Source organism: Pseudophryne corroboree, unplaced genomic scaffold (assembly GCF_028390025.1).
Source record: "Pseudophryne corroboree isolate aPseCor3 unplaced genomic scaffold, aPseCor3.hap2 scaffold_652, whole genome shotgun sequence".
Taxonomy (NCBI): Eukaryota; Metazoa; Chordata; class Amphibia; order Anura; family Myobatrachidae; genus Pseudophryne; species Pseudophryne corroboree.
Window position 1 is genome coordinate 1 of NW_026970241.1, and position 22,740 is coordinate 22,740.

General features: G+C 48.4%; 30 non-coding genes and 5 pseudogenes across 30 annotated transcripts; 18 read left to right on the forward strand and 17 right to left on the reverse strand.

Annotated features, from left to right (window-relative positions):
* Positions 1–1,378: 1,378 nt before the first annotated feature.
* Positions 1,379–1,494, reverse strand: LOC135036743 (U5 spliceosomal RNA). The gene has a single exon (XR_010231406.1). It is a non-coding gene; the product is annotated as a U5 spliceosomal RNA (small nuclear RNA).
* A 275-nt stretch (positions 1,495–1,769) lies between these two features.
* LOC135036737 (U5 spliceosomal RNA) lies at positions 1,770–1,885 on the reverse strand. The gene has a single exon (XR_010231400.1). It is a non-coding gene; the product is annotated as a U5 spliceosomal RNA (small nuclear RNA).
* A 274-nt stretch (positions 1,886–2,159) lies between these two features.
* On the reverse strand, positions 2,160–2,275 carry LOC135036734 (U5 spliceosomal RNA). Its single transcript, XR_010231397.1, has one exon. It is a non-coding gene; the product is annotated as a U5 spliceosomal RNA (small nuclear RNA).
* A 286-nt stretch (positions 2,276–2,561) lies between these two features.
* On the reverse strand, positions 2,562–2,677 carry LOC135036726 (U5 spliceosomal RNA). Its single transcript, XR_010231389.1, has one exon. It is a non-coding gene; the product is annotated as a U5 spliceosomal RNA (small nuclear RNA).
* Positions 2,678–2,947: 270 nt separating this feature from the next.
* On the reverse strand, positions 2,948–3,063 carry LOC135036730 (U5 spliceosomal RNA). The gene has a single exon (XR_010231393.1). It is a non-coding gene; the product is annotated as a U5 spliceosomal RNA (small nuclear RNA).
* A 144-nt stretch (positions 3,064–3,207) lies between these two features.
* LOC135036696 (U1 spliceosomal RNA) lies at positions 3,208–3,370 on the forward strand. The gene has a single exon (XR_010231371.1). It is a non-coding gene; the product is annotated as a U1 spliceosomal RNA (small nuclear RNA).
* A 671-nt stretch (positions 3,371–4,041) lies between these two features.
* Positions 4,042–4,205, forward strand: LOC135036772 (U1 spliceosomal RNA). Its single transcript, XR_010231433.1, has one exon. It is a non-coding gene; the product is annotated as a U1 spliceosomal RNA (small nuclear RNA).
* Positions 4,206–4,357: 152 nt separating this feature from the next.
* On the forward strand, positions 4,358–4,520 carry LOC135036704 (U1 spliceosomal RNA). The gene has a single exon (XR_010231377.1). It is a non-coding gene; the product is annotated as a U1 spliceosomal RNA (small nuclear RNA).
* A 671-nt stretch (positions 4,521–5,191) lies between these two features.
* On the forward strand, positions 5,192–5,355 carry LOC135036759 (U1 spliceosomal RNA). Its single transcript, XR_010231421.1, has one exon. It is a non-coding gene; the product is annotated as a U1 spliceosomal RNA (small nuclear RNA).
* Positions 5,356–5,507: 152 nt separating this feature from the next.
* On the forward strand, positions 5,508–5,670 carry LOC135036698 (U1 spliceosomal RNA). Its single transcript, XR_010231373.1, has one exon. It is a non-coding gene; the product is annotated as a U1 spliceosomal RNA (small nuclear RNA).
* Positions 5,671–6,341: 671 nt separating this feature from the next.
* Positions 6,342–6,505, forward strand: LOC135036634 (U1 spliceosomal RNA). The gene has a single exon (XR_010231332.1). It is a non-coding gene; the product is annotated as a U1 spliceosomal RNA (small nuclear RNA).
* A 152-nt stretch (positions 6,506–6,657) lies between these two features.
* Positions 6,658–6,820, forward strand: LOC135036677 (U1 spliceosomal RNA). Its single transcript, XR_010231366.1, has one exon. It is a non-coding gene; the product is annotated as a U1 spliceosomal RNA (small nuclear RNA).
* Positions 6,821–7,434: 614 nt separating this feature from the next.
* LOC135036762 (U1 spliceosomal RNA) lies at positions 7,435–7,598 on the forward strand. Its single transcript, XR_010231424.1, has one exon. It is a non-coding gene; the product is annotated as a U1 spliceosomal RNA (small nuclear RNA).
* A 152-nt stretch (positions 7,599–7,750) lies between these two features.
* On the forward strand, positions 7,751–7,892 carry LOC135036680 (U1 spliceosomal RNA; annotated as a pseudogene).
* A 386-nt stretch (positions 7,893–8,278) lies between these two features.
* Positions 8,279–8,442, reverse strand: LOC135036753 (U1 spliceosomal RNA). Its single transcript, XR_010231415.1, has one exon. It is a non-coding gene; the product is annotated as a U1 spliceosomal RNA (small nuclear RNA).
* Positions 8,443–9,137: 695 nt separating this feature from the next.
* On the reverse strand, positions 9,138–9,279 carry LOC135036708 (U1 spliceosomal RNA; annotated as a pseudogene).
* A 152-nt stretch (positions 9,280–9,431) lies between these two features.
* LOC135036725 (U1 spliceosomal RNA) lies at positions 9,432–9,595 on the reverse strand. Its single transcript, XR_010231388.1, has one exon. It is a non-coding gene; the product is annotated as a U1 spliceosomal RNA (small nuclear RNA).
* Positions 9,596–10,287: 692 nt separating this feature from the next.
* LOC135036681 (U1 spliceosomal RNA) lies at positions 10,288–10,429 on the reverse strand (annotated as a pseudogene).
* Positions 10,430–10,581: 152 nt separating this feature from the next.
* LOC135036768 (U1 spliceosomal RNA) lies at positions 10,582–10,745 on the reverse strand. Its single transcript, XR_010231430.1, has one exon. It is a non-coding gene; the product is annotated as a U1 spliceosomal RNA (small nuclear RNA).
* Positions 10,746–11,360: 615 nt separating this feature from the next.
* On the reverse strand, positions 11,361–11,523 carry LOC135036679 (U1 spliceosomal RNA). Its single transcript, XR_010231368.1, has one exon. It is a non-coding gene; the product is annotated as a U1 spliceosomal RNA (small nuclear RNA).
* Positions 11,524–11,675: 152 nt separating this feature from the next.
* Positions 11,676–11,839, reverse strand: LOC135036635 (U1 spliceosomal RNA). The gene has a single exon (XR_010231333.1). It is a non-coding gene; the product is annotated as a U1 spliceosomal RNA (small nuclear RNA).
* A 671-nt stretch (positions 11,840–12,510) lies between these two features.
* Positions 12,511–12,673, reverse strand: LOC135036699 (U1 spliceosomal RNA). The gene has a single exon (XR_010231374.1). It is a non-coding gene; the product is annotated as a U1 spliceosomal RNA (small nuclear RNA).
* Positions 12,674–12,825: 152 nt separating this feature from the next.
* On the reverse strand, positions 12,826–12,989 carry LOC135036760 (U1 spliceosomal RNA). Its single transcript, XR_010231422.1, has one exon. It is a non-coding gene; the product is annotated as a U1 spliceosomal RNA (small nuclear RNA).
* Positions 12,990–13,660: 671 nt separating this feature from the next.
* On the reverse strand, positions 13,661–13,823 carry LOC135036705 (U1 spliceosomal RNA). The gene has a single exon (XR_010231378.1). It is a non-coding gene; the product is annotated as a U1 spliceosomal RNA (small nuclear RNA).
* Positions 13,824–13,975: 152 nt separating this feature from the next.
* LOC135036773 (U1 spliceosomal RNA) lies at positions 13,976–14,139 on the reverse strand. The gene has a single exon (XR_010231434.1). It is a non-coding gene; the product is annotated as a U1 spliceosomal RNA (small nuclear RNA).
* Positions 14,140–14,810: 671 nt separating this feature from the next.
* LOC135036697 (U1 spliceosomal RNA) lies at positions 14,811–14,973 on the reverse strand. The gene has a single exon (XR_010231372.1). It is a non-coding gene; the product is annotated as a U1 spliceosomal RNA (small nuclear RNA).
* A 144-nt stretch (positions 14,974–15,117) lies between these two features.
* On the forward strand, positions 15,118–15,233 carry LOC135036732 (U5 spliceosomal RNA). Its single transcript, XR_010231395.1, has one exon. It is a non-coding gene; the product is annotated as a U5 spliceosomal RNA (small nuclear RNA).
* A 270-nt stretch (positions 15,234–15,503) lies between these two features.
* Positions 15,504–15,619, forward strand: LOC135036727 (U5 spliceosomal RNA). Its single transcript, XR_010231390.1, has one exon. It is a non-coding gene; the product is annotated as a U5 spliceosomal RNA (small nuclear RNA).
* Positions 15,620–15,905: 286 nt separating this feature from the next.
* Positions 15,906–16,021, forward strand: LOC135036735 (U5 spliceosomal RNA). Its single transcript, XR_010231398.1, has one exon. It is a non-coding gene; the product is annotated as a U5 spliceosomal RNA (small nuclear RNA).
* Positions 16,022–16,295: 274 nt separating this feature from the next.
* Positions 16,296–16,411, forward strand: LOC135036738 (U5 spliceosomal RNA). Its single transcript, XR_010231401.1, has one exon. It is a non-coding gene; the product is annotated as a U5 spliceosomal RNA (small nuclear RNA).
* Positions 16,412–16,686: 275 nt separating this feature from the next.
* On the forward strand, positions 16,687–16,802 carry LOC135036744 (U5 spliceosomal RNA). The gene has a single exon (XR_010231407.1). It is a non-coding gene; the product is annotated as a U5 spliceosomal RNA (small nuclear RNA).
* Positions 16,803–20,479: 3,677 nt separating this feature from the next.
* LOC135036682 (U1 spliceosomal RNA) lies at positions 20,480–20,621 on the forward strand (annotated as a pseudogene).
* A 693-nt stretch (positions 20,622–21,314) lies between these two features.
* LOC135036736 (U1 spliceosomal RNA) lies at positions 21,315–21,478 on the forward strand. The gene has a single exon (XR_010231399.1). It is a non-coding gene; the product is annotated as a U1 spliceosomal RNA (small nuclear RNA).
* Positions 21,479–21,630: 152 nt separating this feature from the next.
* Positions 21,631–21,766, forward strand: LOC135036707 (U1 spliceosomal RNA; annotated as a pseudogene).
* A 697-nt stretch (positions 21,767–22,463) lies between these two features.
* On the forward strand, positions 22,464–22,627 carry LOC135036748 (U1 spliceosomal RNA). The gene has a single exon (XR_010231410.1). It is a non-coding gene; the product is annotated as a U1 spliceosomal RNA (small nuclear RNA).
* Positions 22,628–22,740: the final 113 nt, after the last annotated feature.

Consider the following 22,740-nt stretch of genomic DNA (forward strand, 5'->3'; position numbering starts at 1 on the left):
GTTGGCCATGCCCCATCCCCTGAAGCATTCATGCTGATTTCTTGCAGCAGCTGGGCACTGTAACAGCTCCAGAGCTGCTCTATAAGGCAAGTAAAAGGGTGTGGGCCCTGCAGCACCACCTGTAGTTCGCATTGTGCGTTGGAAGTCACAAAGTAAGCAGACGGGAGGGGAAGTCAGGATAGTACACAAGGGCATCCTTTTCTCTTAGTCCGTAGAGGATGCTGGGGTCACATTAAGAACCATGGGGTATAGACGGGATCCGCAAGAGACATGGGCACTTTAAGACTTTCAAAGGGTGTGAACTGGCTCCTCCCTCTATGCCCCTCCTCCAGACTCCAGTTATAGGAACTGTGCCCAGGGAGACGGACATTTCGAGGAAAGGATTTATTGTTAAACTAAGGTGAGCATCTTACCAGCTCACACCTTAAGCATGCCGCAGAACGTGGCATTCAACAGAACACAAGCCAACGGCATGAACAATTGCAGCAAAAAGCTGACCAGAACCGTAACACAACATGTGTATAACCACAAGTAATAACTGCAGACACAGTATGGACTGGGACGGGTGCCCAGCATCCTCTACGTACTAAGAGAAAAGGATTTACCGGTAGGTATTAAAATCCTATTTTCTCATACGACCTAGAGGATGCTGGGGTCACATTAAGAACCATGGGGTTATACCAAAGCTCTTGAACGGGTGGGAGAGTGCGTACGACTCTGCAGCACCGAATGACCCAACTTGAGGTTATCATCAGCCAAGGTATCAAACTTGTAAAACTTAGCAAAAGTGTTTACTAAATAGCTGCTCGGCAAAGTTGCAATGCCGAGACTCCCCGACCAGCTGCCCAGGATGAACCCACCTTTCTAGTAGAATGGGTCTTCACCTAATTCAGTAACGGCAATCCTGCCGTGGAATGAGCATGCTGAATCTTACCACAGATCCAGCGCATAATGGTCTGCATGGAAGCAGGACACCCAATCATGTTGGGAGCATACAGGACAAACAGAGCCTCTGTTTTCCTAATCTGAACCGTTCTGGTGACATAAATTTTCAAAGTTCTGACCACAGCCAGAGACTTTGACTCAACGAAGGTGTCAGTGGCCAAAGGCACCATGTGGAAAGATGAACCACCTTCGGCAGAAATTGTTGACGTGTCCTCAATTCTGCTCTATCTTCATGAAAGATCAAATAAAGGCTCTTGTGATACTGCATGGTTTGTACTGTTTTCCATGTGCTCCCAGATCTTTCAAGCAAGTAGCATGGTCAAGAAAGTTCTGTTTGAAAAGAAACAAACATTTACTGTCATTGTTATGCAAATAAACTTACATTAAAGCTAACAAGAAAGCACACTCGTTCTGTCTTTAAACTGATAAAAGAAACCCCAATAATATGGGGCATGCAAAAATTGAGATAAAACTCAGTTTTGCTCCTCTCCACGGAAATCTTTAATAAAAGGCGAAATATTTGTTAGTTCTGAAGAGAAACCAGAGCATGACCAAGATTCCACCTGTCGCCTGAGTGCCATGCCAGCAGTTCTCATTCAGCTCAAAGTGAGCACCCAATTTGAATGAAAGAAAGCAGATTTCTCACCAGGCTTCCCCTTGCTATAAACATGGTTTGTACTCTTTTCCATGTGCTCCCAGATCTTTCAAACAATTAGTGTGGTCAAGAAAGTTCTGTTTGAAAAGAAACAAACATTTACTGTCATTTCTATGCAAATGAGCTTACATTAAAGCACACTCGTTCTATCTTTAAACCAATAAAATAAAACCCCAATAAGATGGGGCATGCAAAAATTGAGATAAAACTCAGTTTTGCTCCTCTCCACGGAAATCTTTAGTAAAAGGCGAAAGATTTGTTCGTTCTGAAGAGAAACCACAGCATGACCAAGATTCTACCTGTCGCCTGAGTGCCATGCCAGCAGTCCTCATTCAGCTCAAAGTGAGCACCCAATTTGAAAGAAAGAAAGCAGATTTCTCACCAGGCTTCCCCTTGCTATAAACATGGTTTGTACTCTTTTCCATGTGCTCCCAGATCTTTCAAGCAATTAGTATAGTCAAGAAAGTTCTGTTTGAAAAGAAACAAACATTTACTGTCATTTCTACGCAAATGAGCTTACATTAAAGCACACTCGTTCTATCTTTAAACTGATAAAAGAAACCCCAATAAGACGGGGCATGCAAAAATTGAGATAAAACTCAGTTTTGCTCCTCTCCACGGAAATCTTTAGTAAAAGGCGAAAGATTTGTTCATTCTGAAGAGAAACCAGAGCATGACCAAGATTCCACCTGTCGCCTGAGTGCCATGCCAGCAGTCCTCATTCAGCTCAAAGTGAGCACCCAATTTGAAAGAAAGAAAGCAGATTTCTCACCAGGCTTCCCCTTGCTATAAGCATGGTTTGTACTCTTTTCCATGTGCTCCCAGATCTTTCAAGCAATTAGTATGGTCAAGAAAGTTCTGCTTGAAAAGAAACAGACATTTATTGTCATTGTTATGCAAATAAACTTACATTAAAGCTAACAAGAAAGCACACTCGTTCTGTCTTTAATCCGATAAAAGAAACCCCAATAATATGGGGCATGCAAAAATTGAGATAAAACTCAGTTTTGCTCCTCTCCACGGAAATCTTTAGTAAAAGGCGAAAGATTTGTTCGTTCTGAAGAGAAACCAGAGCATGACCAAGATTCCACCTGTCGCCTGAGTGCCGTGCCAGCAGTCCTCATTCAGATCAAAGTGAGCGCCCAATTTGAAAGAAAGCAGATTTCTCACCTGTCTTCTCCTTGCTATAAGCATGGTTTGTACTGTATTCCATGTGCTCCCAGATCTTTCAAGCAAGTAGCATGGTCAAGAAAGTTCTGTTTGAAAAGAAACAAACATTTACTGTAATTTCTATGCAAATGAGCTTACATTAAAGCACACTCATTCTATCTTTAAACCGATAAAAGAAACCCCAAAAAGATGGGGCATGCAAAAATTGAGATAAAACTCGGTTTTGCTCCTCTCCACGGAAATCTTTAGTAAAAGGCGAAAGATTTGTTCGTTCTGAAGAGAAACCAGAGCATGACCAAGATTTTTATCTGAAAATATGTGTTCTCCCTGCAGTTGTTGTCCCCAGATGAGAGTTCCCTTGTGCTGCCTCAGTTGAATCTCCTTTACTTGACAGGGGGATGCTCGAGCAGCGACCCTCCCCAGCTCTAGCCCAACTCCTACTTACCTGCCAGGTGAGATACTATGATCATGAAGGTGCTTCTCCCAGGGCAAGGCTCACCCATTGCACTCTGGGTGTGCTGCTTCTGCGGTTTCCCCAAATGTGGGAAACTTGACTGCATAATTTGTGTTTCCCCTGGTCGGCTCTCGTATAATTCAGATCTCTTTGTCTCAGGTCTCTCTCCAGCCTAGTTTGCTGTCTGTTTCTACTTCTCTTTTCTTAAGCCGCTCCCTTCTATGCCCTTGCGCACTATCCTGACTTCTCCCGTCTGCTTACTTCGTGCCTTCCAACGCACAATGCAAACTACAGGTAGTGCTGCAGGACCCACACCCTTTTACTTGCCTTACAGAGCGTCTCTGGAGCAGTTACAGTGCCCAGCTGCTGCAAGAAATCAGCTTGAATGCTTCAGGGGCTGGGGAATAGCCAACATGAGCCCCACACCGAAGGAGGGTGGAGGTGTGTAATGCGAACTAATGGTCATCCAAGCGCCGCAAAAGGCCACCATGCCCTGCACGCCCCTTGTCTCTTTTCATATGCAGACGAGGGTTGAAGCCAACTTTGACCCACTGTTTGGATGACATCACCATATGCAAATCCATCTGCTGCAGGCCTTCCCCCAGGAATGCTTGCACTAGTTGTTGCATTTGGTTTGTTGTTTGGGGGTGCTTCAGTATTAGGCAGCCTTCTGCCCTCCCATGTTCATCTGAAAATATGTGTTCTCCCTGCAGTTGTTGTCCCCAGATGAGAGTTCCCTTGTGCTGCCTCAGTTGAATCTCCTTTACTTGACAGAGATGTGCCTGAGCAGCGGCCCTCCCCAGCCCTATCCCAAATCATACTTATTTTGCATAGGCGATACCATGGTCATGAAGATTGTTCTCCCAGGGTGAGGTTCATTCATTGCATTCTGGGTATGCTGACCCCTGTGATTTCCCCAAATGTGGGAAACTCGACTGCATTATTTGTGGTAGTGGGGGACTGTGTTTGTGCTTTCCTCTGGTCAGCTCTGGTAAAAATCAGATTTCTTTATCTCAGATCTTCCTCTAGCCTTGTTCTTCTTTCGAGAGTTCCCTTGTGCTGCCTCAGTTGGATCTCTTTCACTTGACAGGGGGGTGCCCGAGCAGCGACCCTCCCCAGCTCTAGCCCAACTCCTACTTACCTGCCAGGTGAGATACTATGATCATGAAGGTGCTTCTCCCAGGGCAAGGCTCACCCATTGCACTCTGGTTGTGCTGCCCCTGTGATTTCCCCAAATGTGGGAAACTTGACTGCATAATTTGTGTTTCCCTTGGTCGGCTCTCGTATAATTCAGATCTCTTTGTCTCAGGTCTCTCTCCAGCCTAGTTTGCTGTCTGTTTCCACTTCTCTTTTCTTGAGCCGCTCCCTTCTATGCCCTTGCGCACTATCCTGACTTCTCCCGTCTGCTTACTTCGTGCCTTCCAACGCACAATGCAAACTACAGGTAGTGCTGCAGGGCCCACACCCTTTTACTTGCCTTACAGAGCAGCTCTGGAGCAGTTACAGTGCCCAGCTGCTGCAAGAAATCAGCTTGAATGCTTCAGGGGCTGGGGCATAGCCAACATGAGCCCCACACCGAAGGAGGGTGGAGGTGTGTAATGCGAACTAGGGGTCATCCAAGCGCCGCAAAAGGCCGCCATGCCCTGCACGCCCCTTTTCTCTTTTCATATGCAGACGAGGGTTGAAGCCAACTTTGACCCACTGCTTGGATGGCATCACCATATGCAAATCCATCTGCTGCAGGCCTTCCCCCAGGAATGCTTGCACTAGTTGTTGCATTTGGTTTGTTGTTTGGGGGTGCTTCAGTATTAGGCAGCCTTCTGCCCTCCCATGTTCATCTGAAAATATGTGTTCTCCCTGCAGTTGTTGTCCCCAGATGAGAGTTCCCTTGTGCTGCCTCAGTTGAATCTCCTTTACTTGACAGAGATGTGCCTGAGCAGCGGCCCTCCCCAGCCCTATCCCAAATCATACTTATTTTGCATAGGAGAGACCATGGTCTTGAAGATTGTTCTCCCAGGGTGAGGTTCATTCATTGCATTCTGGGTATGCTGACCCCTGTGATTTCCCCAAATGTGGGAAACTCAACTGCATTATTTGTGGTAGTGGGGGACTGTGTTTGTGCTTTCCTCTGGTCAGCTCTGGTAAAAGTCAGATTTCTTTGTTTCAGTTCTTCCTCTAGCCTTGTTCTTCATTCGAGAGTTCCCTTGTGCTGCCTCAGTTGGATCTCCTTCACTTGACAGGGGGGTGCCCGAGCAGCGACCCTCCCCAGCTCTAGCCCAACTTCTACTTACCTGCCAGGTGAGATACTATAATCATGAAGGTGCTTCTCCCAGGGCAAGGCTCACCCATTGCACTCTGGATGTGCTGCCCCTGCGATTTCCCCAAATGTGGGAAACTTGACTGCATAATTTGTGTTTCCCCTGGTCGGCTCTCGTATAATTCAGATCTCTTTGTCTCAGGTCTCTCTCCAGCCTAGTTTGCTGTCTGTTTCCACTTCTCTTTTCTTAAGCCGCTCCATTCTATGGCCTTGCGCACTATCCTTACTTCTCCCGTCTGCTTACTTTGTGCCTTCCAATGCACAATGCAAACTACAGGTAGTGCTGCAGGGCCCACACCCTTTTACTTGCCGTACAGAGCAGCTCTGGAGCTGTTACAGTGCCCAGCTACTGCAAGAAATCAGCTTGAATGCTTCAGGGGCTGGGGCATAGCCAACATGAGCCCCACACCAAAGGAGGGTGGAGGTGTTTAATGCGAACTAGGGGTCATCCAAGCGCCGCAAAAGGCCGCCATGCCCTGCACGCCCCTTTTCTCTTTTCATATGCAGACGAGGGTTGAAGCCAACTTTGACCCACTGCTTGGATGACATCACCATATGCAAATCCATCTGCTGCAGGCCTTCCCCCAGGAATGCTTGCACTAGTTGTTGCATTTGGTTTGTTGTTTGGGGGTGCTTCAGTATTAGGCAGCCTTCTGCCCTCCCATGTTCATCTGAAAATATGTGTTCTCCCTGCAGTTGTTGTCCCCAGATGAGAGTTCCCTTATGCTGCCTCAGTTGAATCTCCTTTACTTGACAGAGATGTGCCTGAGCAGCGGCCCTCCCCAGCCCTATCCCAAATCATACTTATTTTGCATAGGAGATACCATGGTCATGAAGATTATTCTCCCAGTGTGAGGTTCATTCATTGCATTCTGGGTATGCTGACCCCTGTGATTTCCCCAAATGTGTGAAACTCGACAGCATTATTTGTGGTAGTGGGGGACTGTGTTTGTGTTTTCCTCTGGTCAGCTCAGGTAAAAGTCAGATTTCTTTGTCTCAGATCTTCCTCTAGCCTTGTTCTTCTTTCGAGAATTCCCTTGTGCTGCCTCAGTTGGATCTCCTTCACTTGACAGGGGGGTACCCGAGCAGCGACCCTCCCCAGCTCTAGCCCAACTCCTACTTACCTGCCAGGTGAGATACTATGATCACGTAGGTGCTTCTCCCAGGGCAAGGCTCACCCATTGCACTCTGGGTGTGCTGCTCCTGCGATTTCCCCAAATGTGGGAAACTTGACTGCATAATTTGTGTTTCCCCTGGTCGGCTCTCGTATAATTCAGATCTCTTTGTCTCAGGTCTCTCTCCAGCCTAGTTTGCTGTCTGTTTCCACTTCTCTATTCTTAAGTGCCTTCCAATGCACAATGCAAACTACAGGTAGTGCTGCAGGGCCCACACCCTTTTACTTGCCGTACAGAGCAGCTCTGGAGCTGTTACAGTGCCCAGCTGCTGCAAGAAATCAGCTTGAATGCTTCAGGGGCTGGGGCATAGCCAACATGAGCCCCACACCGAAGGAGGGTGGGGGTGTTTAATGCGAACTAAGGGTCATCCAAGCGCCGCAAAAGGCCGCCATGCCCTGCATACCCCTTTTCTCTTTTCATATGCAGATGAGGGTTCCAGCCAACTTTGGCCCACTGCTTGGATGACATCACCGTATGCAAATCCGTCTTCTGCAGAACTTCCCCCAGGAATGCTTGTACTAGTTGTTGCATTTGGTTTGTTGTTTGGGGTGCTTCAGTATTAGGCAGCCTTCTGCCCTCCCATGTTCATCTGAAAATATGTGTTCTCCCTGCAGTTGTTGTCCCCAGATGGGAGTTCCCTTGTGCTGCCTCAGTTGAATCTCCTTTACTTGACAGAGATGTGCCTGAGCAGCGGCCCTCCCCAGCCCTATCCCAAATCATACTTATTTTGCATAGGAGATACCATGGTCATGAAGATTGTTCTCCGAGGGTGAGGGTCATTCATTGCATTTTGGGTATGCTGACCCCTGTGATTTCCCCAAATGTGGGAAACTCGACTGCATTATTTGTGGTAGTGGGGGACTGTGTTTGTGCTTTCCTCTGGTCAGCTCTGGTAAAAGTCAGATTTCTTTGTCTCAGATTTTCCTCTAGCCTTGTTCTTCTTTCGAGAGTTCCCTTGTGCTGCCTCAGTTGGATCTCCTTCACTTGACAGGGGGGTACCCGAGCAGCAGCCCTCCCCAGCTCTAGCCCAACTCCTACTTACCTGCCAGGTGAGATACTATGATCATGAAGGTGCTTCTCCCAGGGCAAGGCTCACCCATTGCACTCTGGGTGTGCTGCTCCTGCGATTTCCCCAAATGTGGGACACTTGACTGCATAATTTGTGTTTCCCCTGGTCGGCTCTCGTATAATTTAGATCTCTTTGTCTCAGGTCTCTCTCCAGCCTAGTTTGCTGCCTGTTTCCACTTCTCTTTTCTTGAGCCGCTCCCTTCTATGCCCTTGCGCACTATCCTGACTTCTCCCGTCTGCTTACTTTGTGCCTTCCAACGCACAATGCGAACTACAGGTAGTGCTGCAGGGCCCACACCCTTTTACTTGCCTTACAGAGCAGCTCACCTGGCAGGTAAGTAGGAGTTGGGCTAGAGCTGGGGAGGGTCGCTGCTCGGGTTCCCCCCTGTGAAGTGAAGGAGATCCAACTGAAGCAGCACCAGGGAACTCTCGAAAGAAGAACAAGGCTAGAGGAAGATCTGAGACAAAGAAATCTGACTTTTACCAGAGCTGACCAGAGGAAAGCACAAACACAGTCCCCCACTACCACAAATAATGCAGTCGAGTTTCCCACATTTGGGAAAATCACAGGGGTCAGCATACCCAGAATGCAATGAATGAACCTCACCCTGGGAGAACAATCTTCATGATAATGGTATCTCCTATGCAAAATAAGTATGATTTGGGATAGGGCTGGGGAGGGCCGCTGCTCAGGCACATCTCTGTCAAGTAAAGGAGATTCAACTGAGGCAGCACAAGGGAACTCTCATCTGGGGACAACAACTGCAGGGAGAACACATATTTTCAGATGAACATGGGAGAGCAGAAGGCTGCCTAATACTGAAGCACCCCCAAACAACAAACCAAATGCAACAACTAGTACAAGCATTCCTGGGAAAAGGTCTGCAGAAGACGGATTTGCATACGGTGATGTTATCCAAGCAGTGGGCCAAAGTTGGCTGGAACCCTCATCTGCATATGAAAAGAGAAAAGGGGTATGCAGGGCATGGCGGCCTTTTGCGGTGCTTGGATGACCCTTAGTTTGCATTAAACACCTCCACCCTCCGTCGGTGTGGGGCTCATGTTGGCTATGCCCCAGCCCCTGAAGCATTCAAGCTGATTTCTTGCAGCAGCTGGGCACTGTAACAGCTCCAGAGCTGCTCTGTAAGGTAAGTAAAAGGGTGTGGGCCCTGCAGCACTACCTGTAGTTTGCATTGTGCATTGGAAGGCACAAAGTAAGCAGACAGGAGGAGATGTCAGGATAGTCCACAAGGGTATAGAAGGGAGGGGCTTAAGAAAAAAGAAGTGGAAACAGACAGCAAACTAGGCTGGAGAGAGACCTGAGACAAAGAGATCTGAATTATATGAGAGCCGACCAGGGGAAACACAAATTATGCAGTCAAGTTTCCCACATTTGGGGAAATCGCAGGGGCAGCACACCCAGAGTGCATTGGGTGAGCCTTGCCCTGGGAGAAGCACCTACATGATCATAGTATCTCACCTGGCAGGTAAGTAGGAGTTGGGCTAGAGCTGGGGAGGGTCGCTGCTCGGGCACCCCCCTGTCAAGTGAAGGAGATCCAACTGAGGCAGCACAAGGGAACTCTCGAAAGAAGAACAAGGCTAGAGGAAGATCTGAGACAAAGAAATCTGACTTTTACCAGAGCTGACCAGAGGAAAGCACAAACACAGTCCCCCACTACCACAAATAATGCAGTTGAGTTTCCCACATTTGGGGAAATCACAGGGGTCAGCATACCCAGAATGCAATGAATGAACCTAACCCTGGGAGAACAATCTTCATGACCATGGTATCTCCTATGCAAAATAAGTATGATTTGGGATAGGGCTGGGGAGGGCCGCTGCTCAGGCACATCTCTGTCAAGTAAAGGAGATTCAACTGAGGCAGCACAAGGGAACTCTCATCTGGGGACAACAACTGCAGGGAGAACACATATTTTCAGATGAACATGGGAGGGCAGAAGGCTGCCTAATACTGAAGCACCCCCAAACAACAAACCAAATGCAACAACTAGTAAAAGCATTCCTGGGAGAAGGTCTGCAGAAGACGGATTTGCATACGGTGATGTCATCCAAGCAGTGGGCCAAAGTTGGCTGGAACCCTCATCTGCATATGAAAAGAGAAAAGGGTTATGCAGGGCATGGCGGCCTTTTGCGGCGCTTGGATGACCCCTAGTTCGCATTAAACACCTCCATTCTCCTTCGGTGTGGGGCTCATGTTGGCTATGCCCCAGCCCCTGAAGTATTCAAGCTGATTTCTTGCAGCAGCTGGGCACTGTAACAGCTCCAGAGCTGCTCTGTAAGGCAAGTAAAAGGGTGTGGGCCCTGCAGCACTACCTGTAGTTCGCATTGTGCGTTGGAAGGCACAAAGTAAGCAGACGGGAGAAGTCAGGATAGTGCGCAAGGGCATAGAAGGGAGCGGCTCAAGAAAAGAGAAGTGGAAACAGGCAGCAAACTAGGCTGGAGAGAGACCTGAGACAAAGAGATCTAAATTATACGAGAGCCGACCAGGGGAAACACAAATTATGCAGTCAAGTGTCCCACATTTGGGGAAATCGCAGGAGCAGCACACCCAGAGTGCAATGGGTGAGCCTTGCCCTGGGAGAAGCACCTTCATGATCATAGTATCTCACCTGGCAGGTAAGTAGGAGTTGGGCTAGAGCTGGGGAGGGCTGCTGCTCGGGTACCCCCCTGTCAAGTGAAGGAGATCCAACTGAGGCAGCACAAGGGAACTCTCGAAAGAAGAACAAGGCTAGAGGAAAATCTGAGACAAAGAAATCTGACTTTTACCAGAGCTGACCAGAGGAAAGCACAAACACAGTCCCCCACTCCCACAAATAATGCAGTCGAGTTTCCCACATTTGGGGAAATCACAGGGGTCAGCATACCCAAAATGCAATGAATGAACCTCACCCTCGGAGAACAATCTTCATGACCATGGTATCTCCTATGCAAAATAAGTATGATTTGGGATAGGGCTGGGGAGGGCCGCTGCTCAGGCACATCTCTGTCAAGTAAAGGAGATTCAACTGAGGCAGCACAAGGGAACTCCCATCTGGGGACAACAACTGCAGGGAGAACACATATTTTCAGATGAACATGGGAGGGCAGAAGGCTGCCTAATACTGAAGCACCCCCAAACAACAAACCAAATGCAACAACTAGTACAAGCATTCCTGGGGGAAGTTCTGCAGAAGACGGATTTGCATACGGTGATGTCATCCAAGCAGTGGGCCAAAGTTGGCTGGAACCCTCATCTGCATATGAAAAGAGAAAAGGGGTATGCAGGGCATGGCGGCCTTTTGCGGCGCTTGGATGACCCTTAGTTCGCATTAAACACCCCCACCCTCCTTCGGTGTGGGGCTCATGTTGGCTATGCCCCAGCCCCTGAAGCATTCAAGCTGATTTCTTGCAGCAGCTGGGCACTGTAACAGCTCCAGGGCTGCTCTGTACGGCAAGTAAAAGGGTGTGGGCCCTGCAGCACTACCTGTAGTTTGCATTGTGCATTGGAAGGCACTTAAGAATAGAGAAGTGGAAACAGACAGCAAACTAGGCTGGAGAGAGACCTGAGACAAAGAGATCTGAATTATACGAGAGCCGACCAGGGGAAACACAAATTATGCAGTCAAGTTTCCCACATTTGGGGAAATCGCAGGAGCAGCACACCCAGAGTGCAATGGGTGAGCCTTGCCCTGGGAGAAGCACCTACGTGATCATAGTATCTCACCTGGCAGGTAAGTAGGAGTTGGGCTAGAGCTGGGGAGGGTCGCTGCTCGGGTACCCCCCTGTCAAGTGAAGGAGATCCAACTGAGGCAGCACAAGGGAATTCTCGAAAGAAGAACAAGGCTAGAGGAAGATCTGAGACAAAGAAATCTGACTTTTACCTGAGCTGACCAGAGGAAAACACAAACACAGTCCCCCACTACCACAAATAATGCTGTCGAGTTTCACACATTTGGGGAAATCACAGGGGTCAGCATACCCAGAATGCAATGAATGAACCTCACACTGGGAGAATAATCTTCATGACCATGGTATCTCCTATGCAAAATAAGTATGATTTGGGATAGGGCTGGGGAGGGCCGCTGCTCAGGCACATCTCTGTCAAGTAAAGGAGATTCAACTGAGGCAGCATAAGGGAACTCTCATCTGGGGACAACAACTGCAGGGAGAACACATATTTTCAGATGAACATGGGAGGGCAGAAGGCTGCCTAATACTGAAGCACCCCCAAACAACAAACCAAATGCAACAACTAGTGCAAGCATTCCTGGGGGAAGGCCTGCAGCAGATGGATTTGCATATGGTGATGTCATCCAAGCAGTGGGTCAAAGTTGGCTTCAACCCTCGTCTGCATATGAAAAGAGAAAAGGGGCGTGCAGGGCATGGCGGCCTTTTGCGGCGCTTGGATGACCCCTAGTTCGCATTAAACACCTCCACCCTCCTTTGGTGTGGGGCTCATGTTGGCTATGCCCCAGCCCCTGAAGCATTCAAGCTGATTTCTTGCAGTAGCTGGGCACTGTAACAGCTCCAGAGCTGCTCTGTACGGCAAGTAAAAGGGTGTGGGCCCTGCAGCACTACCTGTAGTTTGCATTGTGCATTGGAAGGCACAAAGTAAGCAGACGGGAGAAGTAAGGATAGTGCGCAAGGCCATAGAATGGAGCGGCTTAAGAAAAGAGAAGTGGAAACAGACAGCAAACTAGGCTGGAGAGAGACCTGAGACAAAGAGATCTGAATTATACGAGAGCCGACCAGGGGAAACACAAATTATGCAGTCAAGTTTCCCACATTTGGGGAAATCGCAGGGGCAGCACATCCAGAGTGCAATGGGTGAGCCTTGCCCTGGGAGAAGCACCTTCATGATTATAGTATCTCACCTGGCAGGTAAGTAGAAGTTGGGCTAGAGCTGGGGAAGGTCGCTGCTCGGGCACCCCCCTGTCAAGTGAAGGAGATCCAACTGAGGCAGCACAAGGGAACTCTCGAATGAAGAACAAGGCTAGAGGAAGAACTGAAACAAAGAAATCTGACTTTTACCAGAGCTGACCAGAGGAAAGCACAAACACAGTCCCCCACTACCACAAATAATGCAGTTGAGTTTCCCACATTTGGGGAAATCACAGGGGTCAGCATACCCAGAATGCAATGAATGAACCTCACCCTGGGAGAACAATCTTCAAGACCATGGTCTCTCCTATGCAAAATAAGTATGATTTGGGATAGGGCTGGGGAGGGCCGCTGCTCAGGCACATCTCTGTCAAGTAAAGGAGATTCAACTGAGGCAGCACAAGGGAACTCTCATCTGGGGACAACAACTGCAGGGAGAACACATATTTTCAGATGAACATGGGAGGGCAGAAGGCTGCCTAATACTGAAGCACCCCCAAACAACAAACCAAATGCAACAACTAGTGCAAGCATTCCTGGGGGAAGGCCTGCAGCAGATGGATTTGCATATGGTGATGCCATCCAAGCAGTGGGTCAAAGTTGGCTTCAACCCTCGTCTGCATATGAAAAGAGAAAAGGGGCGTGCAGGGCATGGCGGCCTTTTGCGGCGCTTGGATGACCCCTAGTTCGCATTACACACCTCCACCCTCCTTCGGTGTGGGGCTCATGTTGGCTATGCCCCAGCCCCTGAAGCATTCAAGCTGATTTCTTGCAGCAGCTGGGCACTGTAACTGCTCCAGAGCTGCTCTGTAAGGCAAGTAAAAGGGTGTGGGCCCTGCAGCACTACCTGTAGTTTGCATTGTGCGTTGGAAGGCACGAAGTAAGCAGACGGGAGAAGTCAGGATAGTGCGCAAGGGCATAGAAGGGAGCGGCTCAAGAAAAGAGAAGTGGAAACAGACAGCAAACTAGGCTGGAGAGAGACCTGAGACAAAGAGATCTGAATTATACGAGAGCCGACCAAGGGAAACACAAATTATGCAGTCAAGTTTCCCACATTTGGGGAAATCACAGGGGCAGCACAACCAGAGTGCAATGGGTGAGCCTTGCCCTGGGAGAAGCACCTTCATGATCATAGTATCTCACCTGGCAGGTAAGTAGGAGTTGGGCTAGAGCTGGGGAGGGTCGCTGCTCGGGCACCCCCCTGTCAAGTGAAAGAGATCCAACTGAGGCAGCACAAGGGAACTCTCGAAAGAAGAACAAGGCTAGAGGAAGATCTGAGATAAAGAAATCTGATTTTTACCAGAGCTGACCAGAGGAAAGCACAAACACAGTCCCCCACTACCACAAATAATGCAGTCGAGTTTCCCACATTTGGGGAAATCACAGGGGTCAGCATACCCAGAATGCAATGAATGAACCTCACCCTGGGAGAACAATCTTCATGACCATGGTATCGCCTATGCAAAATAAGTATGATTTGGGATAGGGCTGGGGAGGGCCGCTGCTCAGGCACATCTCTGTCAAGTAAAGGAGATTCAACTGAGGCAGCACAAGGGAACTCTCATCTGGGGACAACAACTGCAGGGAGAACACATATTTTCAGATGAACATGGGAGGGCAGAAGGCTGCCTAATACTGAAGCACCCCCAAACAACAAACCAAATGCAACAACTAGTGCAAGCATTCCTGGGGGAAGGCCTGCAGCAGATGGATTTGCATATGGTGATGTCATCCAAACAGTGGGTCAAAGTTGGCTTCAACCCTCGTCTGCATATGAAAAGAGACAAGGGGCGTGCAGGGCATGGCGGCCTTTTGCGGCGCTTGGATGACCATTAGTTCGCATTACACACCTCCACCCTCCTTCGGTGTGGGGCTCATGTTGGCTATTCCCCAGCCCCTGAAGCATTCAAGCTGATTTCTTGCAGCAGCTGGGCACTGTAACTGCTCCAGAGACGCTCTGTAAGGCAAGTAAAAGGGTGTGGGTCCTGCAGCACTACCTGTAGTTTGCATTGTGCGTTGGAAGGCACGAAGTAAGCAGACGGGAGAAGTCAGGATAGTGCGCAAGGGCATAGAAGGGAGCGGCTCAAGAAAAGAGAAGTAGAAACAGACAGCAAACTAGGCTGGAGAGAGACCTGAGACAAAGAGATCTGAATTATACGAGAGCCGACCAGGGGAAACACAAATTATGCAGTCAAGTTTCCCACATTTGGGGAAACCGCAGAAGCAGCACACCCAGAGTGCAATGGGTGAGCCTTGCCCTGGGAGAAGCACCTTCATGATCATAGTATCTCACCTGGCAGGTAAGTAGGAGTTGGGCTAGAGCTGGGGAGGGTCGCTGCTCGAGCATCCCCCTGTCAAGTAAAGGAGATTCAACTGAGGCAGCACAAGGGAACTCTCATCTGGGGACAACAACTGCAGGGAGAACACATATTTTCAGATAAAAATCTTGGTCTTGCTCTGGTTTCTCTTCAGAACGAACAAATCTTTCGCCTTTTACTAAAGATTTCCGTGGAGAGGAGCAAAACCGAGTTTTATCTCAATTTTTGCATGCCCCATCTTTTTGGGGTTTCTTTTATCGGTTTAAAGATAGAATGAGTGTGCTTTAATGTAAGCTCATTTGCATAGAAATTACAGTAAATGTTTGTTTCTTTTCAAACAGAACTTTCTTGACCATGCTACTTGCTTGAAAGATCTGGGAGCACATGGAATACAGTACAAACCATGCTTATAGCAAGGAGAAGACAGGTGAGAAATCTGCTTTCTTTCAAATTGGGCGCTCACTTTGATCTGAATGAGGACTGCTGGCACGGCACTCAGGCGACAGGTGGAATCTTGGTCATGCTCTGGTTTCTCTTCAGAACGAACAAATCTTTCGCCTTTTACTAAAGATTTCCGTGGAGAGGAGCAAAACTGAGTTTTATCTCAATTTTTGCATGCCCCATATTATTGGGGTTTCTTTTATCGGATTAAAGACAGAACGAGTGTGCTTTCTTGTTAGCTTTAATGTAAGTTTATTTGCATAACAATGACAATAAATGTCTGTTTCTTTTCAAGCAGAACTTTCTTGACCATACTAATTGCTTGAAAGATCTGGGAGCACATGGAAAAGAGTACAAACCATGCTTATAGCAAGGGGAAGCCTGGTGAGAAATCTGCTTTCTTTCTTTCAAATTGGGTGCTCACTTTGAGCTGAATGAGGACTGCTGGCATGGCACTCAGGCGACAGGTGGAATCTTGGTCATGCTCTGGTTTCTCTTCAGAATGAACAAATCTTTCGCCTTTTACTAAAGATTTCCGTGGAGAGGAGCAAAACTGAGTTTTATCTCAATTTTTGCATGCCCCGTCTTATTGGGGTTTCTTTTATCAGTTTAAAGATAGAACGAGTGTGCTTTAATGTAAGCTCATTTGCGTAGAAATGACAGTAAATGTTTGTTTCTTTTCAAACAGAACTTTCTTGACTATACTAATTGCTTGAAAGATCTGGGAGCACATGGAAAAGAGTACAAACCATGTTTATAGCAAGGGGAAGCCTGGTGAGAAATCTGCTTTCTTTCTTTCAAATTGGGTGCTCACTTTGAGCTGAATGAGGACTGCTGGCATGGCACTCAGGCGACAGGTAGAATCTTGGTCATGCTGTGGTTTCTCTTCAGAACGAACAAATCTTTCGCCTTTTACTAAAGATTTCCGTGGAGAGGAGCAAAACTGAGTTTTATCTCAATTTTTGCATGCCCCATCTTATTGGGGTTTTATTTTATTGGTTTAAAGATAGAACGAGTGTGCTTTAATGTAAGCTCATTTGCATAGAAATGACAGTAAATGTTTGTTTCTTTTCAAACAGAACTTTCTTGACCACACTAATTGTTTGAAAGATCTGGGAGCACATGGAAAAGAGTACAAACCATGTTTATAGCAAGGGGAAGCCTGGTGAGAAATCTGCTTTCTTTCATTCAAATTGGGTGCTCACTTTGAGCTGAATGAGAACTGCTGGCATGGCACTCAGGCGACAGGTGGAATCTTGGTCATGCTCTGGTTTCTCTTCAGAACTAACAAATATTTCGCCTTTTATTAAAGATTTCCGTGGAGAGGAGCAAAACTGAGTTTTATCTCAATTTTTGCATGCCCCATATTATTGGGGTTTCTTTTATCAGTTTAAAGACAGAACGAGTGTGCTTTCTTGTTAGCTTTAATGTAAGTTTATTTGCATAACAATGACAGTAAATGTTTGTTTCTTTTCAAACAGAACTTTCTTGACCATGCTACTTGCTTGAAAGATATGGGAGCACATGGAAAACAGTACAAACCATGCAGTATCACAAGAGCCTTTATTTGATCTTTCATGAAGATAGAGCAGAATTGAGGACACGTCAACAATTTCTGCCGAAGGTGGTTCATGTTTCCACATGGTGCCTTTGGCCACTGACACCTTCGTTGAGTCAAAGTCTCTGGCTGTGGTCAGAACTTTGAAAATTTATGTCACCAGAACGGTTCAGATTAGGAAAACAGAGGCTCTGTTTGTCCTGTATGCTCCCAACATGATTGGGTGTCCTGCTTCCATGCAGACCATTATGCGCTGGATCTGTGGTAAGATTCAGCATGCTCATTCCACGGCAGGATTGCCGTTACTGAATTAGGTGAAGACCCATTCTACTAGAAAGGTGGGTTCATCCTGGGCAGCTGGTCGGGGAGTCTCGGCATTGCAACTTTGCCGAGCAGCTATTTAGTAAACACTTTTGCTAAGTTTTACAAGTTTGATACCTTGGCTGATGATAACCTCAAGTTGGGTCATTCGGTGCTGCAGAGTCGTACGCACTCTCCCACCCGTTCAAGAGCTTTGGTATAACCCCATGGTTCTTAATGTGACCCCAGCATCCTCTAGGTCGTATGAGAAAATAGGATTTTAATACCTACCGGTAAATCCTTTTCTCTTAGTACGTAGAGGATGCTGGGCACCCGTCCCAGTCCATACTGTGTCTGCAGTTATTACTTGTGGTTATACACATGTTGTGTTACGGTTCTGGTCAGCTTTTTGCTGCAATTGTTCATGCCGTTGGCTTGTGTTCTGTTGAATGCCACGTTCTGCGGCATGCTTAAGGTGTGAGCTGGTAAGATGCTCACCTTAGTTTAACAATAAATCCTTTCCTCGAAATGTCCGTCTCCCTGGGCACAGTTCCTATAACTGGAGTCTGGAGGAGGGGCATAGAGGGAGGAGCCAGTTCACACCCTTTGAAAGTCTTAAAGTGCCCATGTCTCTTGCGGATCCCGTCTATACCCCATGGTTCTTAATGTGACCCCAGCATCCTCTACGGACTAAGAGAAAAGGATGCCCTTGTGTACTATCCTGACTTCTCCTCCCGTCTGCTTACTTTGTGACTTCCAACGCACAATGCGAACTACAGGTGGTGCTGCAGGGCCCACACCCTTTTACTTGCCTTATAGAGCAGCTCTGGAGCTGTTACAGTGCCCAGCTGCTGCAAGAAATCAGCATGAATGCTTCAGGGGATGGGGCATGGCCAACATGAGCCCCACACCAAAGGAGGGTGGGGGTGTTTAATGCGAACTAGGGGTCATCCAAGCACTGCAAAAGGCCGCCATGCCCTGCATGCCCCTTTTCTCTTTTTATATGCAGATGAGGGTTCCAGCCAACTTTGGCCCACTGCTTGGATGACATCACCGTATGCAAATCCTTCTGCTGCAGACCTTCCCCCAGGAATGCTTGTACTAGTTGTTGGATATGGTTTGATATTTGATGGTGCTTCAGTATTAGGCAGCCTTCCGCCCTCCCATGTTCATCTGAAAAGATGTGGTCTCCCTGCAGTTGTTGTCCCCAGACGAGAGTTCCCTTGTGCTTCCTCAGTTGAATCTCCTTAACTTGACGGGGGAGGGGCTGCCCGAGCTGCCACCCTCCCCAGCCCTATCCCAACTCATACTTATTTTACATATTAGATCTCTTGATCATGAAGATTGTTCTCACAGGGTGAGGTTCATCCATTATATTTTAAAATAGGAAGGTACAAATTACATATTTGAATTGCATCTATGTGCTGGATTCAAATGTCCCCCCCCCCCTTCCTTTCTCAATTGTGCCCGTCAGCAGCTATTCTAAGGTTGCTGCCAATGGGTGTGACACATTAATTTCTTCTGTGGGGTACACTGGACTCCACAAGGATTCACATTGGGGTGTAGAGTAGGATCTTGATCTGAGGCACCAACCGGCTCAAAGCTTTTGACTGTTCCCAAGAAGCTCAGTGCATTCTCCTCTATAACCCCGCTTCCATGAACAGGGAGCTCAGTTTGTAGTTGGTGCCTTCAGTAACAGGCCAATTAACAGGGCCCTGCCTCAGGCAGCCTATTCTTAGCTATTAATTTTGACAAGAAAAGAAGAACTTGTTTTATGAGAATCTACAAGGGCTGCAGCAGGCTAGGTCTAATAGACATCTTTACTGCAGCTTCATCACTCCCAGCGGCGCTGTATACTCCCGTGCCCTGGTTGCTGGGTCACTGCAGCGGAGGCTCCGGTTTCATCCTAAGGTCAGTCACACACACACCACCCTTCCGGATCACGAGGCCGCTGATGAAGGGGAGCGAGGCCGTAGGGGGTGGGCCGTGTGCGCACTGCGGTGGACACTGATTACTGGGCAGCCGCTCCACTAGCCACCAGGTACAGTTAAGGAGCACAGGTCTGGGGGTTTTTCTCCTATATTAACCCAATTTTGTACTGCCCGCAGCGCATTGTGATAGGTAATAGGGCCTGATTCAGGTTGGATTGCAATCACAATAAGCGATCCAACTGCAAAAATTGCTAAGAGCATACGCATGTGCCTGCATTTTCTGCGGCACCCCGCAGAGAATGTGATCGCCTCTGCCTGTCAATCGGGGCGGGGAAGGGGGGGAGAGGTGGGTCAGCAACACTCCATTTCCAAGTCAGGGATGGAGCGGTGCGGGGGCAAGGCTTCAAAATGGGGTCTGCAACGGAGGAGACACAGGGGGCGTGGTCACAGCGGCTGTATGACATCACATTCAGCCGCTGTGATCACAAAAATGGTGGCGGCTTCCTGCGCGCACATACAGTCTGCACCAGCAGGAGCCTACACCATTTTTTATGATCACGCTGAACTGCAGTGCGACTGCAATTACAGCATGGTCAAGAAGGGAGGCGTCATGCTGGGTGGCCATGCCCTGTCACTGTGCAGGAGCCAGCACCGCTCACACACTAGTCCCCGGGTGCAGCCCCCAACCCCCGGGACACCCGGAGCAACAAAATGTAGATTCAGGCCACCAGGCCACGCCCCTACCTATGAAACCATGCCTCCTTTTTACCATTGCGCTGCTTATCTGCGCGCACTGCATTACAATCTCCCTCGCCACCTCTCTGGGTGTCACCAGTGATAGTGACACCTCTGCCATGCTTGTAGCAGCTGGTCCTAAGATCTACGCCTCACACCCTGAGTGTTTGCCCTTGTGACTTGTTGATCATCATAGCGAAGCAGATGCTTACAGAAAACTGCAGGGGCTTAGATTGAAAATAAAAAAATTGATGGGTATAAGGTAGAGAGGAGCGGGTTCGGTTCTCCGAGAACCGAATTCCCCACGAACTCCACGTGATTTACACTGGTCAACTGCATTATTTGTGGTAGTGGGGGACTGTGTTTGTGCTTTCCTCTGGTCAGCTCTGGTAAAAGTCAGATTTCTTTGTCTCAGATCTTCCTCTAGCCTTGTTCTTCTTTCGAGAGTTCCCTTGTGCTGCCTCAGTTGGATCTCCTTCACTTGACAGGGGGGTGCCCGAGCAGCGACCCTCCCCAGCTCTAGCCCAACTCCTACTTACCTGCCAGGTGAGATACTATGATCATGAAGGTGCTTCTCCCAGGGCAAGGCTCACCCATTGCACTCTGGGTGTGCTGCTCCTGCGATTTCCCCAAATGTGGGACACTTGACTGCATAATTTGTGTTTCCCCTGGTCGGCTCTCGTATAATTTAGATCTCTTTGTCTCAGGTCTCTCTCCAGCCTAGTTTGCTGCCTGCTTCCACTTCTCTTTTCTTGAGCCGCTCCCTTCTATGCCCTTGCGCACTATCCTGACTTCTCCCGTCTGCTTACTTTGTGCCTTCCAACGCACAATGCGAACTACAGGTAGTGCTGCAGGGCCCACACCCTTTTACTTGCCTTACAGAGCAGCTCTGGAGCTGTTACAGTGCCCAGCTGCTGCAAGAAATCAGCTTGAATACTTCAGGGGCTGGGGCATAGCCAACATGAGCCCCACACCGAAGGAGAATGGAGGTGTTTAATGCGAACTAGGGGTCATCCAAGCGCCGCAAAAGGCCGCCATTCCCTGCATAACCCTTATTCTCTTTTCATATGCAGATGAGGGTTCCAGCCAACTTTGGCCCACTGCTTGGATGACATCACCGTATGCAAATCCGTCTTCTGCAGACCTTCTCCCAGGAATGCTTTTACTAGTTGTTGCATTTGGTTTGTTGTTTGGGGGTGCTTCAGTATTAGGCAGCCTTCTGCCCTCCCATGTTCATCTGAAAATATGTGTTCTCCCTGCAGTTGTTGTCCCCAGATGAGAGTTCCCTTGTGCTGCCTCAGTTGAATCTCCTTTACTTGACAGAGATGTGCCTGAGCAGCGGCCCTCCCCAGCCCTATCCCAAATCATACTTATTTTGCATAGGAGATACCATGGTCATGAAGATTGTTCTCCCAGGGTTAGGTTCATTCATTGCATTCTGGGTATGCTGACCCCTGTGATTTCCCCAAATGTGGGAAACTCAACTGCATTATTTGTGGTAGTGGGGGACTGTGTTTGTGCTTTCCTCTGGTCAGCTCTGGTAAAAGTCAGATTTCTTTGTCTCAGATCTTCCTCTAGCCTTGTTCTTCTTTCGAGAGTTCCCTTGTGCTGCCTCAGTTGGATCTCCTTCACTTGACAGGGGGGTGCCCGAGCAGCGACCCTCCCCAGCTCTAGCCCAACTCCTACTTACCTGCCAGGTGAGATACTATGATCATGAAGATGCTTCTCCCAGGGCAAGGCTCACCCATTGCACTCTGGGTCTGCTGCCCCTGCGATTTCCCCAAATGTGGGAAACTTGACTGCATAATTTGTGTTTCCCTTGGTCGGCTCTCATATAATTCAGATCTCTTTGTCTCAGGTCGCTCTCCAGCCTAGTTTGCTGTCTGTTTCCACTACTTTTTCTTGAGCCCCTCCCTTCTATACCCTTGTGCACTATCCTGACTTCTCCCGTCTGCTTACTTTGTGCCTTCCAACGCACAATGCAAACTACAGGTAGTGCTGCAGGGCCCACACCCTTTTACTTGCTTTACAGAGCAGCTCTGGAGCTGTTACAGTGCCCAGCTGCTGCAAGAAATCAGCTTGAATGCTCCAGGGGCTGGGGCATAGCCAACATGAGCCCCACACCGAAGGAGGGTGGAGGTGTTTAATGCGAACTAGGGGTCATCCAAGCGCCGCAAAAGGCCGCCATGCCCTGCACACCCCTTTATTCTTTTCATATGCAGACGAGGGTTGAAGCCAACTTTGACCCACTGCTTGGATGACATCACCATATTCAAATCCATCTGCTGCAGGCCTTCCCCCAGGAATGCTTGCACTAGTTGTTGCATTTGGTTTGTTGTTTGGGGGTGCTTCAGTATTAGGCAGCCTTCTGCCCTCCCATGTTCATCTGAAAATATGTGTTCTCCCTGCAGTTGTTGTCCCCAGATGAGAGTTCCCTTGTGCTGCCTCAGTTGAATCTCCTTTACTTGACAGAGATGTGCCTGAGCAGCGGCCCTCCCCAGCCCTATCCCAAATCATACTTATTTTGCATAGGAGATACCATGGTCATGAAGATTGTTCTCCCAGGGTTAGGTTCATTCATTGCATTCTGGGTATGCTGACCCCTGTGATTTCCCCAAATGTGGGAAACTCAACTGCATTATTTGTGGTAGTGGGGGACTGTGTTTGTGCTTTCCTCTGGTCAGCTCTGGTAAAAGTCAGATTTCTTTGTCTCAGATCTTCCTCTAGCCTTGTTCTTCTTTCGAGAGTTCCCTTGTGCTGCCTCAGTTGGATCTCCTTCACTTGACAGGGGG